The sequence below is a fragment of the Panicum virgatum genome, chromosome 9K (genome assembly GCF_016808335.1).
Source record: "Panicum virgatum strain AP13 chromosome 9K, P.virgatum_v5, whole genome shotgun sequence".
Taxonomy (NCBI): Eukaryota; Viridiplantae; Streptophyta; class Magnoliopsida; order Poales; family Poaceae; genus Panicum; species Panicum virgatum.
Genome location: NC_053144.1, coordinates 49358842 through 49371750, shown reverse-complemented (window position 1 = coordinate 49371750; position 12909 = coordinate 49358842). Strand labels below are relative to the sequence as shown.

Sequence of the window (12909 nt, the reverse complement as noted above, 5' to 3'; positions counted from 1 at the left end):
TCGGTGGCCTCCAGCAGAGCACGCGGGCGGCCGGCGCCCAAGGGGCGTTGGTCCCTGCCTCCCTGGCAGGCAGGCGGCCCTCCTCCCTGGCAGAAGGGGGAGCGGTGGCACGCGGCGCGGGAGACAGCGAGCGGCCACGTGGGGCAATGGTGGCACACAGCGTGGGGAGGGGCGGGCAGTAGCGGCGTGCAGGAGGTGGCGGCACATGCGGCGACGGTCCTCGGCAGGCAAGCGATATTTTTTCCCTTCTTCCGAACCAAGTTTGGTTCCATCGGTTATAACCGGAACCGAACCCGAAATTGCTCGGTTCTTAATTCTGAAAAGAACCGAACGGTTCTTGTTTTTCAAGAACTGAAGTTCTCCAAGAACCGAAAAACAAAACCGATCGGTTCGGTTATAACCGAACGCCCAGGGCTAGTTGCACCCAAAATCGTAAGCCGACGAGGAAAGATGGTTAAAATTTTGGAGATAATATGGTATGAAGATAATGGTCTAATGGAAGGGTGGTAAAGAGCCTTAAAATTTGATTTAGATTATCTAAGAGCCGGGCTCTAATCTTATACAATTTTGAGCTAAAAGTATATAAGGATCAAATTGAATTGCAAAGAGGCCACTAGGGCCATGACTCGTTACCACCCCTAAATAGAACACATTTGGAGTGTGATGGGCCGGGTCACTTAGCTTTAGCTAGCATCATGAGTGAAATACTAGTACTAGGTCGTCTGGTAATTACCATTTCCTACTACTAATTACTACTACTCATTCTCCCTTCGGACCTCATTATTTCTTCTTATTAAAATTGTTTTTTTTGCGAGGTAAACTGTTTAGCTAACCTCCTTCACGGCTTGTCAACTAGATGCAGACGTGGTTGAAATGTAGAGTACTTTACCCGCAAAAAAAAAGAAATGTAGAGTACTTAATAACTATACCAAACCAAAGATACGTCTCTGTCTACCGTTTGCCTTAGCTCTGTAGCAGATGGTGATGATGGTTGACACGGCACTGTTTTTTTAAGTGAACTGGAGGGGCGCACCCCTGTTTAGTTCCAAAAAATTTTCTACAGTACCTGCCACATCGAATCTTTAGACACATGCATGGAAAATTAAATATAGTTGAAAAAAATAACTAATTACACAGTCCAACTAATTAGCACGAGACGAATCTTTTAAGCCTAATGAGTTTATAATTGGATATTAATTGCCAAATAACAATAAAAGTGCTACAGTGTCAAAATCCAAAAAATTTCGCGGACTAAACAATAAAGAGAGTTTTCCTTAAAAAAGAGAAAAAAAAAGCAAGCGAAGAAGAAAAGACGAGAAAGGTGAACTAAGCTAGCCTAAAACTTATTAAAGCTGGAAGGCGAGAAAGGTGCCACTGTTACAATCATTCTGTTCGCTGAGCTGGAGCTAGAGTTGGTAGTTGGAGTGGTGTGAGAGAAAAATACTGTTGATCGGCTGGTGGCTCGAATCTGGTGCTAGAGTGGTGTGAGAGAAAAATACTATTGGGCTGGAGGCTGCTGGAGCCGCCGAACAGAGTGATTCACTTCATCCTGTTCGACGCTATGGACACACTAGCTGATGATTTGTTTAGATTTAGATTTCAAGGGACGCATATACAGTGGAATACCAATCATGGGCTTCGCTTTCCTCCAAAGACTTAATAATTGTCATGTACTGTACTCCTGTCTCTCTCCAGCGGCCGCTGCTGGTGGTAGATAGATGCTGATGCGGCAGCCCGACTAGGAGTAGGAGTCAGGGTTACCCGAACCGGTGGGAACCGGTCCGGTTTGACCGGTTACCGGTCAAATCGGACCGGCCCGGTTCCGGTTCTAACCGGTATGAAATCGGCCAATATTCAAAATTCAAATTTGAAATCAAAAAAATGAAATTTTTTTAAAAAAATTCCTAAAAATACTTGAAGGTGTGAAGAATTTAATGGTGCCAAACTTTCTCAAAAATTCGCTCAATAAGTATAGTTTGGGACATTTTTAGTTAAATCGAAAAAGAAAAGAAAAAAAAACGGACGGCCCATTAAGGCCCATCGCAAATGGGGACCTTAATAGCGCCCACACCTGAGCTGGGGGGGGGTCACGGGCCACCCCAAAGTCCTCCCCACCCACCCCGAGCCCTGTCCGCAGCATCCCCTTGGCGACCGGCGTCGGAAGCCGGCAAGCCGCCTCCACCGCGCGGCCGGCCGGCCGGTAGGACCGGTAAGCCGGTCCGGTTGCGTATCCGGAGCGCCGCCCCGAGAAACCGGCACGGAGGCGCGGTAAGCCGGCCTGACAGAGCGGCTAGCCGGGCAGAGGGTCCGGTAAGCCGGTCCGACGAAGGCAAAGGTATCAAATTTTTTTCCCTAGGATTTAGGTGAATTTAGATGATTTGTTTAAGGATTTAGGTGTATGACTTAGGTATATTTAGAATGTAGGTAAGATTTAGGTAGATTTAAGATTTAGAATGTTTTTGGATTTAGGATTTTTTGCACCATGTAGTAGATTTTTTGTAGATTTGATTTAGGTGTATTAGATGATTTTTGACACTATCACTTAGGAGTTAGAATATTAGATGATATGTTTTTGTTGTCCATGTATGCAGATAGACAATGGCAGGCAGAGATGTTGTATGGGAACACGGTGAAAATCTGTATCCCGGATGGCGATGCAATTATTGTCGTACGCAGAAAGGAGGAGGTGGTGCGACTAGATTGAAACAACATTTGGCTGGGCGTGGGGCGGAGGTGGTCCATTGCAGGAATGTGCCACCTGATGTGCGGGAATTCTTTCAGCGTGAGTTGGATAGGGCAAAGAAGGCAACTGCTGACCGGGCCCGAGAGAAGTTGAGACGGGAGAAGGCTGCAGCGGAGGGAAACTATCCCGGTGATGAAGAAGATGAGGAGGCCCAGGTGCAGCGTGCCTTGGATCTATCGAGAGCGGAAGCAGAGTTTCGACGGGGGGTGGAACAGAGAGGAGGTGCATATGAGCGTGGAGGGGGTAGTGGTTCGATGAGGGGGAATGTTATGCAGAGGATGTTTCGAAGGTCCACTTCGCAGAGGGAGAGTCCTGTGGTGGAGGACTATAACTTGGCAGCTGGTGGGAGAAGAGGAATGACGCAACCAAGGATTGATACAGGCTCCTGGACGCAGAAGGGTAAGAACGCAAAGGAAGCTATTGGTAAAGCTTGGTCAAAATTTTTCCATATTGCAGGAGTTCCTGGAAGACAGGCTGACAGTCCATACTTTATCAGCGCGGTCAGGGAGACACAGAAGTGGGGTAAGTTTTCTTTCATTGCAATGATACCTATGAGCTTACATTCTTGTATCTCATGATTTTCATATGGTTGCAGGTGAAGGTATCGCATCACCCACTGGACGGGATATTGATGGCAAGTACCTTAATTTGAACGAGCAAGACTTGAAGACGAGGTACGTAAAGTTTCAGAAAGACTGGCCCTTATTTGGCGACATGTTGATGTGTGATTCATGGACTGGTCCGACGAGGATGAGTGTCATCAACTTTTTGATATATTGCAATGGGGTCATGTGGTTCCATAAGTCTATTGATGCGACTGGAAGAACTCAAGATGCTGCATATTTGTTCAAGGTAGTCCCTAAATATGTTTCGACATTGTGTATGTTTTGACATGATACTAAACAATCTGTCTTCCATTGCAGGAGATTCGAAAGGTGGTGGAAGAGATTGGACCGGAGAATGTCGTGCACGTAGTCACCGACAACGGCTCGAACTACAAAAAAGCATGCAAGGAAATACTAAGTGACGTGTATGACCACATAGCTTGGACACCTTGTCTAGCACACACCGTCAATTTGATGTTGAAGGATATAGCTGCTGTCCTAAATCCGAGGTATGCATATACGATGGATCCAACTCAACAAATGTTTCGTGGACTCAAGGATACATTTCAGCGCATGACGGATCTCCAGAGCGCCGTCCAGGCATTGCAGGAGTTTGACGTGTTTCGGCAGAAGGTTGGCGAGTATAGCAGTGACATGGCAATGCGGATGGCGATGGACACAAAGACATCCCCATGTAAGAGTTACTCCGTATGAAATTATTATTTTCTCTATTCGAATATATTGCTTACATACTCGGTTGCACATGCAGCGTCCTGGTGGATGATGTTCGGATCAAATACTCCAAAGCTGCAGTACCTTGCCATGAGACTTGTTTCACAATGTTGTTCGTCCAGTGGATGCGAGCGGAACTGGAGTACTTTTGCCTTGCTGCATACAAAGGTTCGCAATCGGTTGTCGCACAAGAAACTTAATAAGCTTGTCTATGTCAACTACAACCTTCGTCTCCGACTTGAGGAGGTCTCCGGCCCACAGATGCGTGAAGAAGGTGATTTCATTGACCAGCTGGCCCATCTTTCTTTCTATGATGAGAACAATCCGGTGCGGGAATGGATGGAATATGGTAGATCTAACCGGGCTCCAGTTCTGGACGAGGATGACGATGACGGCGACATCCCTCTCCCGTCCTATATTGTAGAGATCAAATAAACGTGTCAGATCTACGTGAGGCTACGGGGAATGATTCCATCAGCGATTGGGCACGTACAAATATAGGTGACACTCACCTAGGGAAGAGAAAGTTGCAGAAGGGGCCTAAGCAGGGTGACCCGAAGTGTCGAAAGGGCAAAGGAACAGCAAAACCAGTGAGCAGCGACACCGAGACTGATGATGGCGAAGGTAAGCGTAGTCCTCCGTATCAGGAGTCCGAGGATAGCAGCTCGGCCGATGATGGTGATGATGGTGACGGTGCTGAGCCTGATGCTGGTGGTGGTGGTACTGGTGCTGATGCTGCTGCTGCTGCTAGTGGTAGTGGTCGTGCTCGTGGTGTTCGTTTCACAGGTATATATTGCACATACAAATAGACACATATTTCTGACTATTGACTACTAATTATGAAATATGGTTGATTGCAGGGGAAACTCAGTTCACACATGCTACTCAGGACACCGACCATGGAGCACCGCAATCGCAGAGGAGAACAGGTGGACCGACGGACTATGACAGTCCACAGAACTCTTCTTCCTCCTACAGCGATTCGAGGCACTCTTTTCACTATCCCATTCCTGACATCAGCATGCAGCCACCGACGAGATGGGTGTACGAATGGGAAGACCCCCATTTTTACACTATGTTAGTTCAGGAATGGCAGACAACATCGGCGTGGACGGGCCAAACTTGGCAACAATACAAGGCTGAGCTGCTTAGAGTGCGAGGTATCGCTTTGATGTCCACCGCCGAATACCAAACCGCGTCCCAAATGGGGGTCTTCCCATTCCTACGTTGAACTTTCATTTCATGTGTATAGGTGTATGACTCCGTATTTGTATGCACGCTTATTACTGTTGTATTTGTATGCATGGTTATAATTTATTGTTTTGGTAGGGTCATTTACATTAAAATGTGCATAGCTTATGTCGAAATTTTCTTTTATTTCACACCGGGGATCCATTTTCCAAGTGTCGGAAAACTACTCTAAACTACCGGTATACCGGTCAAACCGGCCGGTATACCGGTCTAACCAGTCGGTTTACCATTAAAACCCGGACCGCCGAAAACACCGGTATACCGGCCAAACCGGCCGGTATACCGGACTATCCGACCGGCTTACCGTTGCGTACCGGTATAACTGCTGAATTTGAATTCAAAAAACCTTTTGCCCGGTTCCGACCGGTATCCGGCCTAACCGGACCGGTAAACCGGTACCGGAGCCCGGCGGTTAGGCCGGTCCGGTCGGGAATGGAAACCCTGCTAGGAGTGCCGTCGTGTCCTGCAGCGACGTGGACGGAGCCATGGCGTGGGCCAAGCGCACCCGCGGTTTCCATGGAGTTTTTGGTGATGATTTGGTGTGTTGGGTAGGATGATTATGTCGAGACTGGCAACTAAACTATACTGCCACACTCGATGGTGTGTTAGGTACAGTAGGATGGAGTTATAAATCGGCACATCACCCTAGTATACCTTGCAGTGTGCACAGGCACAACAATGGAGAAAGAGGCTCCTCGCAACTACGACAAGATCGTCAACAGGGATGAGATCACGGATGCCGCGGTGGCGGCGTTCGCCAACGCCGGCCAGCAGGTCCCGGAGAATTACGTCCGGACCGAGGAGGTCCTCGACGGCGTCGTCGTCGGCAAGGACGAGAGCTACGAGCTGCCGGTCGTCGACATGGCCAGGCTCCGTGACCCGGAGTCGGCGGCGCTCGAGATCGGGAAGCTTGGGGACGCTTGCAGGACCTGGGGCTTTTTCCAGGTCCGGCTCCTACCGTTTCGTTCTGCCTTTTATCCGTGTAAATTAAATGCCCATGCATCCAATTATTGACGATGAGTTCCTTCTTCTAAAGTTCTATGATGTTTTCGCGCGTAGCTGACAGACCACGGAGTTGACGAAGAAGTGATCCAGCGAATGAAAGACAGCACCGTGCAGTTCTTCAGCTCGCCATTGGAGAGCAAGAACAAAGTGGCGGTCCGAGAGAACAGCTTCGAAGGGTTCGGGCACCACTACAGCAGGGCGTCAGGAGGTAAGCTGGACTGGGCAGAGAGCGTGATCCTCATCACGCAGCCACCCCAAGAAAGGAACATGGAGATGTGGCCTACCAACCCACCCACATTTTAGGTCTGTCTCGTCTCCATCTCCATCCCAAATTCCCAATGGCCTGGTCAGTTTCAGCAGCCATCGATGATGACATCGCTTTCATAGATAATTACTCATGCTCATGCTTGTTTTCTTCAAGCCTAGTAGTAACAGCAGCAGCACTAGCTTGTACTCAGTCAAGCCTGTTATTTACTCTTGGGCAGCAAATGACTGTTGTGCATAGTAACCGATGCAAGTTGCAGCATGGTAACAGTAGACGGCTGTACATATAATAGTCATGGCTGCATTGTACTGTAGAGCCATGTCTTGTAAATTCTCACTTTGACCGGTGTATCTATAAAGAGGAGAGCAGCTGCAGCTCAGAGTCTTAAGCAACTCCACTTCGTGTGCTCTTCCTGAGTCCTTCCTCTCATCTTCTTCCTCCACCTGCAAGCAAGAGGGTGTTGTGTGTGAGGGAGTGCCAACAAATGATATCAGAGCTTGAGTGTTCGAGCTTGGTGGCTATGGCTTCCCTGGATCGTGAGCATGGGCGCGGGCGTTCTCAGGAGCGTGGCCGTGGGCGCCAGACGACGTACGTCGTGAAGAATACGGTGCGGGTCGTCGGCGGCGCGCAGTACCCCATGCTCACTCGCACGAACTACACCGAGTGGGTGGTGCTGATGAAGGTGATGCTCAAGGCGAGGCGCCTGTGGGCGGCGGTGACCGTGGGCACCGCTGATGAAGAAGACGACCAGTCGGCCATGGAGGCCATCCTCAAGTCCATGCGTCAGAGTACGTCGTCCAGCTCGGCGCCAAGGACTCCGCCAAGGAGGCGTGGGAAAGCCTGGAGACGATGCGGCTGGGCGGCGACCGCGTGCGCAAGGCGAAGGCGCAGCAGCTCAGGCGTGAGTACGAGGCGATCACGTTCTGCGATGGAGAGGCCATCGAGGACTTCGCGCTGCGGCTCACCTCCCTGGTAAGCCAGCTAGCGCATGTTGGCGTCGACATCGGAGAGGAGGAAGCGGTGGCCAAGTACCTGCGGGTCGTGTCGCCCCGGTTCGCGCAGATTACGCTCTCAATCGAGACGCCGCACGACATGACCACGCTCTCGATCGAGGACGTCACCGGGCGGCTCAAGGCAGTTGAGGACTGCACGGAGGCCCCCGCCCGCACGATTGGCGGCGGCCAGCTACTGCTCACGGAGGAGTAGTGGGCAGCGCGCCTGCGCGAGAGGAAGCAGGGGGGCTCCTCTGTTTCGCGCAGCGGCGGCGGAGGCGGCGCGGCAAGCCACGGCGGAAGGCGGAGGGCGCCGGCAAGGACGGCGGAGATCGTGCCGCCGACAAGGATCGTTGCCGTAATTGCGGCAAGATCGGGCACTGGGCCCGCGACTGCAAGGAGCCGCGGCGCCAGGAGCGGGCGCACCTCGCCCAGGATGACGAGGAAGTGCCTGTGCTGCTCATGGCGCAGGTTTGCGCCATCAACACCGAGGCAGAGGACCGCGGCGTGCGTGTCGACCTCGACGAGCCGCGCGCGGGTCAACCTCGGGCGAGCAGAGGAGGAGGCAGAGGAGCTGTGGTACCTTGACACCGGTGCGAGCAACCACATGACCGGGAACCGCGCGGCCTTCTCCGAGCTCGACACCGGAGTCATCGGCACCGTGAAGTTCGGGGACAACTCCGGCGTCGACATCCAGAGGCGCGGCACGGTCGTGTTCCAGTGCAAGAATGGCGAGCACAAGGCACTGACGGATGTGTACTACATCCCCAAGCTCCGGAGCAACATCGTCAGCATTGGCCAGCTCGACGAGCGAGGCTGCCAGGTGCTGATCGACGGCGGTGTGCTCCGGACCAGGGACCGCGAGCAGAAGCTGCTCGCCAAGGTCGAGCACGGCAGGAATCGCCTCTACACCTTGGCGCTGCGCATTGCGTGCCCGGTGTGCTTGGCGGCAAGGTGCAACGATGCTGCGTGGCACTGGCACGCGTGCTTCGGCCATTTGAGCTTCGATGCTCTGGCCAGGATGGGGCGGCAAGGCATGGTGCGAGGGCTGCCACTGACCGAGCATGCCGGCGAGCTGTGCGACAGCTGCCTTGCCGGGAAGCAGAGGAGGCTGCCGTTCCCCAAGAAGGCGAGCTATCGCACTGGCGACACCCTCGAGCTCGTCCACGGCGACCTCTGCGGGCCAATCACGCCGGCAACGCACGGCGGACGGCGCTATTTGCTGCTCCTGGTGGACGACTGCAGCCGCTACATATGGCTGCACCTGCTGTCGAGCAAGGACGAGGCGGCAGCGGTGATCAAGGAGTTCCAGGCGCAGGTGGAGACGGAGACGGGGAAGAAGCTACGCGTGCTGCAGACGGATCGCGGCGGCGAGTTCACCTCGGTCGAGTTCGGCCTCTACTGTGCGGGAAAGAGCGTTGAACGCCACCTCACGGCGCCGTACTCGCTGCAGTAGAACGGCGTCGTGGAGAGGAGGAATCAGACGGTGGTCGGCATGGCTAGGGGCATGTTGAAGGCCAAGAAGATGTCGACGGCGTTCTGGGGCGAGGCGGTGAGCATGGCGGTGTTCATCCTGAACCGCGCGCCCACCAATAGCCTGAAGGGCACGACGCCATTTGAGTCTTGGCACGGGAGGAAGCCGGACGTGTCCTTTCTCAGGACATTCGGCTGTGTCGGGCACGTGAAGAAGACGAAGCCTAACCTCGCCAAGCTGTAAGACAAGAGCACTCCCATGGTCTTCCTAGGGTACGAGCGCGGGAGCAAGGCTTATCGGCTCTACGACCCGGCCAGCAGCAAGGTGGTCGTGTCCCGCGACGTCGTCTTCGACGAGGCGGTGTGCTGGGGCTGGGAGTCCGGCAATGGGAAAGCGACGCCAGGCGGCCTGAGCAGCTCTTTCACCGTGGAGTACATAGTGTACTCCGGTGTAGGGGAGCTAGCTCACAACAAAGGGGAAGCAACACCCTCGAGCGAGTCGCAGGGGACACCCTCGAGCGAGGCGCAGGGGCACCCTCGAGCGAGGCGCAGGGGGCATCCTCGAGAGCGGAACAGGTGACACCCTCGAGCGAAGCGCAGGTGACACCCTCGAGAGCGGTACAGGGGACTTCGATCTCCGCCGCAACGAGCGCCGTTTCGTCGATTCGCTTCATCACGCCTCCGCCGAGCGCCTCCCCGAACATCGACGCCGATTACTCCGGTGAGCCACTCCGATTCCGTCTTGTGGATGACATCGTTGGCATGGGGAGGCCGCCCGGGCAGGCGGCCCATGTGCTGGACGACCTCGAGCTGCATCTGGGCAGCGCAGAGGAGCCACCAAACTTCGCCGCAGCAGAACAGGAGGCACGCTGGCGGGCGGCGATGCTGGAGGAGATGGCGACGGTGGAAGAGAACCGCACATGGGAGCTGGTGGATCCGCCGGCCGGTTGCCGGCCAATTGGGCTCAAGTGGGTGTTCCAGGTGAAGCGGAATGAGTACGGCGAGGTGGTGTGGCTCGTCGCCAAGGGATTCGTGCAGCGCGAGGGCATCAACTTCGAGGAAGTCTTTGCGCCGGTGGTGCGCATGGAGTCCGTGCGCTTGCTGTTGGCGTTGGCGGCGGCGAGGTGCTGGAAGGTCCATCATCTGGATGTGAAATCGGCATTCCTCAGTGGAGAGCTCGCCGAGGAGGTGTACGTGCAGCAGCCACCGGGATTTGTCATCGCCGGCGAGGAGCACAGGGTGCTTCGCCTGCACAAGGCCCTGTATGGGCTGCGTCAGGCACCACGCGCATGGAACATCAAGCTCGACGCCAGCCTCGCGTCGCTCGGCTTTACCAAGTGCGCCACCGAGCACGCCCTCTACACATGGCGGTCGAAGGGAGGCCTGGTAATCGTCGGTGTGTACGTCGATGACCTCATCGTCACCGGAGCTGAGCAACGGGACATCGACGCGTTCAAGCAGAAGATGAAGTCGATGTTCCGCATGTTAGACCTCGGTCTGCTCACCTACTACCTCGGCATTGAAGTGGAGCAGACCGGGAATGCCATCACGCTCCGCCAGAGCGCCTACGCGAGGAAGCTGCTGGATAGGAGCGCATTGGGCGAGTGCAGGGCATGCCAGACGCCCATGGAGGAGAAGGTGAAGCTGTCAAAGGACAGCACTGCCCCCTTGGTGGACACCACGAGCTACCGGAGCATCGTCGGCGCACTGCGTTACCTCACGCACACGTGGCTGGACATTGGGTTCGCCGTGGGGTACGTGAGTCGGTTCAGGGCGGAGCCGCGGGAGGATCACCTCGCCGCGGTCAAGCATCTGCTCTGCTATGTGGCAGGGACGCGCGACTACGGGCTTGTCTACCCAAGGAGGAGCAGAGGAGAGCTGGAGCTGATTGGGTTCAGCGACAGCAACATGGCGGGCGACGTTGATGGACGAAGGAGCACGATTGGTGTGCTCTTCTTCCTTGGAGTGTGCCCGATCTCCTGACAATCGATGAAACAGAAGGTCGTTGCGCTGAGCACTTGCGAGGAAGAGTACATTGCGGCAACGACGGCATGTTGCCAGGGAGTTTGGCTGGGGCGGCTTTTTCCATGCCTAGTAGTAGTAGTACCACTAGCTTGTACTCAGTCAAGCCTGCCATTTACTCTTGGGCGGCAAAGAACTGTTGTGCATAGTAGCCGCTGCAAGTTGCAGCATGGTAGCAGTAAACGGCTGTACATGTAATAGTCATGGCTGCATTGTACTGTAGAGCCATGCCTTGTAAATTCTCATTTTGACCGGTGTGTCTATAAAGAGGAGAGCAGCTACAGCTCAGAGTCTTAAGCAGCTCCACTTCGTGTGCTCTTCCTGAGTCCTTTTTCTGTCTCTCATTTTTTTCTCCACCTGCAAGCAAGAGGATGTTGTGTGTATGTGAGGGAGTGGCAACACGCTTGGCTCGCTTAATTGACTCTTAATTTCGTTCCCATGGATGGGTTAATCCCAGGGACACACTTGAGGCGTACTCGGTGGAGATGATCGGTCTCGCGACGAAGCTCCTGGGCTTCATGGCGGCCGACCTCGGGGTGGAGCGGGAGGCGCTTGTCGGCGCCTTCACAGGGAGGCGGCAGAGCATGGCGATCCACCACTACCCGCCCTGCCCCCACCGGGAGAAGGTGCTGGGCATCACGCCGCACACCGACGGGCTAGGCCTGACGCTGCTGCTGCACGTGGACGACACGCCGGGCCTGCAGATCAGGAGGGGCGGCCGGTGGTTCCCGGTGCGGCCGCTGCCGGGCGCCTTCGTCGTCAACGTCGCCGACATCCTCGACGTCCTCAGCAACGGCGCATACAGGAGCGTCGACCACCGGGTGCTCCCGGACGCCGAGAGGGCCCGCACCACCGTCATGATATTCCAGGAGGCCGCCGTCGGAGGAGAGGTGGCGCCGCTGCCGGGGCTCGTGGCCAAGGGTGGCGGCGCGCTATAGATCCATCGGAGTCGAGGAGTATATCAAGGGCAACTTCAACGCGCTGGCTGAAGGCACACGCTTCATCGAGAGCCTCAGGATTTAGAGCTTGTGATTGTGATCGAGATATGTATCTGCAGTCCAAGTGGTTAGTGACAGATAGCTGCTTGCTTCTGTCTTTGAATCCCAATGCTCTTTGAAAATTAAATAAAAATCCAGACTGCAGAGTAACACCGGAAAAAAATATGTCCCAAATTATTAGTTTTTTTATCTTTTCTAGTGCATAATTTTTGTTTTTTGAATCCCAATGTAAGGACTTTACTGTCCGGTGGAGTCTGATTATCAATCTCATGCACCTTACAGGGGGACCATCTCTAAATTGTGAATGGTGTGCCATGGAAAATATGTTTGTACTCCTTCCGTCTCAAATTATTAGTCATTTTAATTTTTTTAGGTATATAATTTTTTACTATGCATCTAGATAAATATATTATGTCTAGGCGCATAGCAAAATTAATGTATCTAAAAAAATCAAAACAACTAATAATTTGAAACTAATTTGAAATGAAGGGAGTAATATAAAAATATATTTGCAATTACCTTACAGTAACTGTATATGCTTGATCGACCCCGGAGGCCCGGACTCAATGCGAACTTTAACAGAGCATGCAAACAATTCTCATGCGGTTTGACCAACCGAGTTTGAGATCAAGTTGAGTTAGCATCTAGCAGCGCAAAACGTAATTACTGCTGCCTTGCTGGCGCCCCCAGACAGGGCCTTTCTAAGAATTTAGTCTTTGGGCCTTCCTAATCAGCGAGGAATGCCGAAGGCGTGCAATCTCCGACAGCTCGAGTTTTTTTTTAAAACTTATAAGGTTATTAATCTCCATACATAGTTTTATTG

The 12909-nt window shown here is 53.4% G+C and overlaps 1 long non-coding RNA gene and 1 pseudogene across 1 annotated transcript; one reads left to right on the top strand and one right to left on the bottom strand.

Moving 5' to 3' along the window:
• The first annotated feature begins 5821 nt into the window (after nucleotides 1–5821).
• On the top strand, nucleotides 5822–12418 carry LOC120651941 (annotated as a pseudogene).
• Nucleotides 11301–11698, bottom strand: LOC120651942. The gene is made up of 2 exons (XR_005666370.1): nucleotides 11565–11698; nucleotides 11301–11445 (listed from the first exon to the last, which is right to left on the bottom strand). It is a non-coding gene; the product is annotated as an uncharacterized LOC120651942 (long non-coding RNA).
• Nucleotides 12419–12909: the final 491 nt, after the last annotated feature.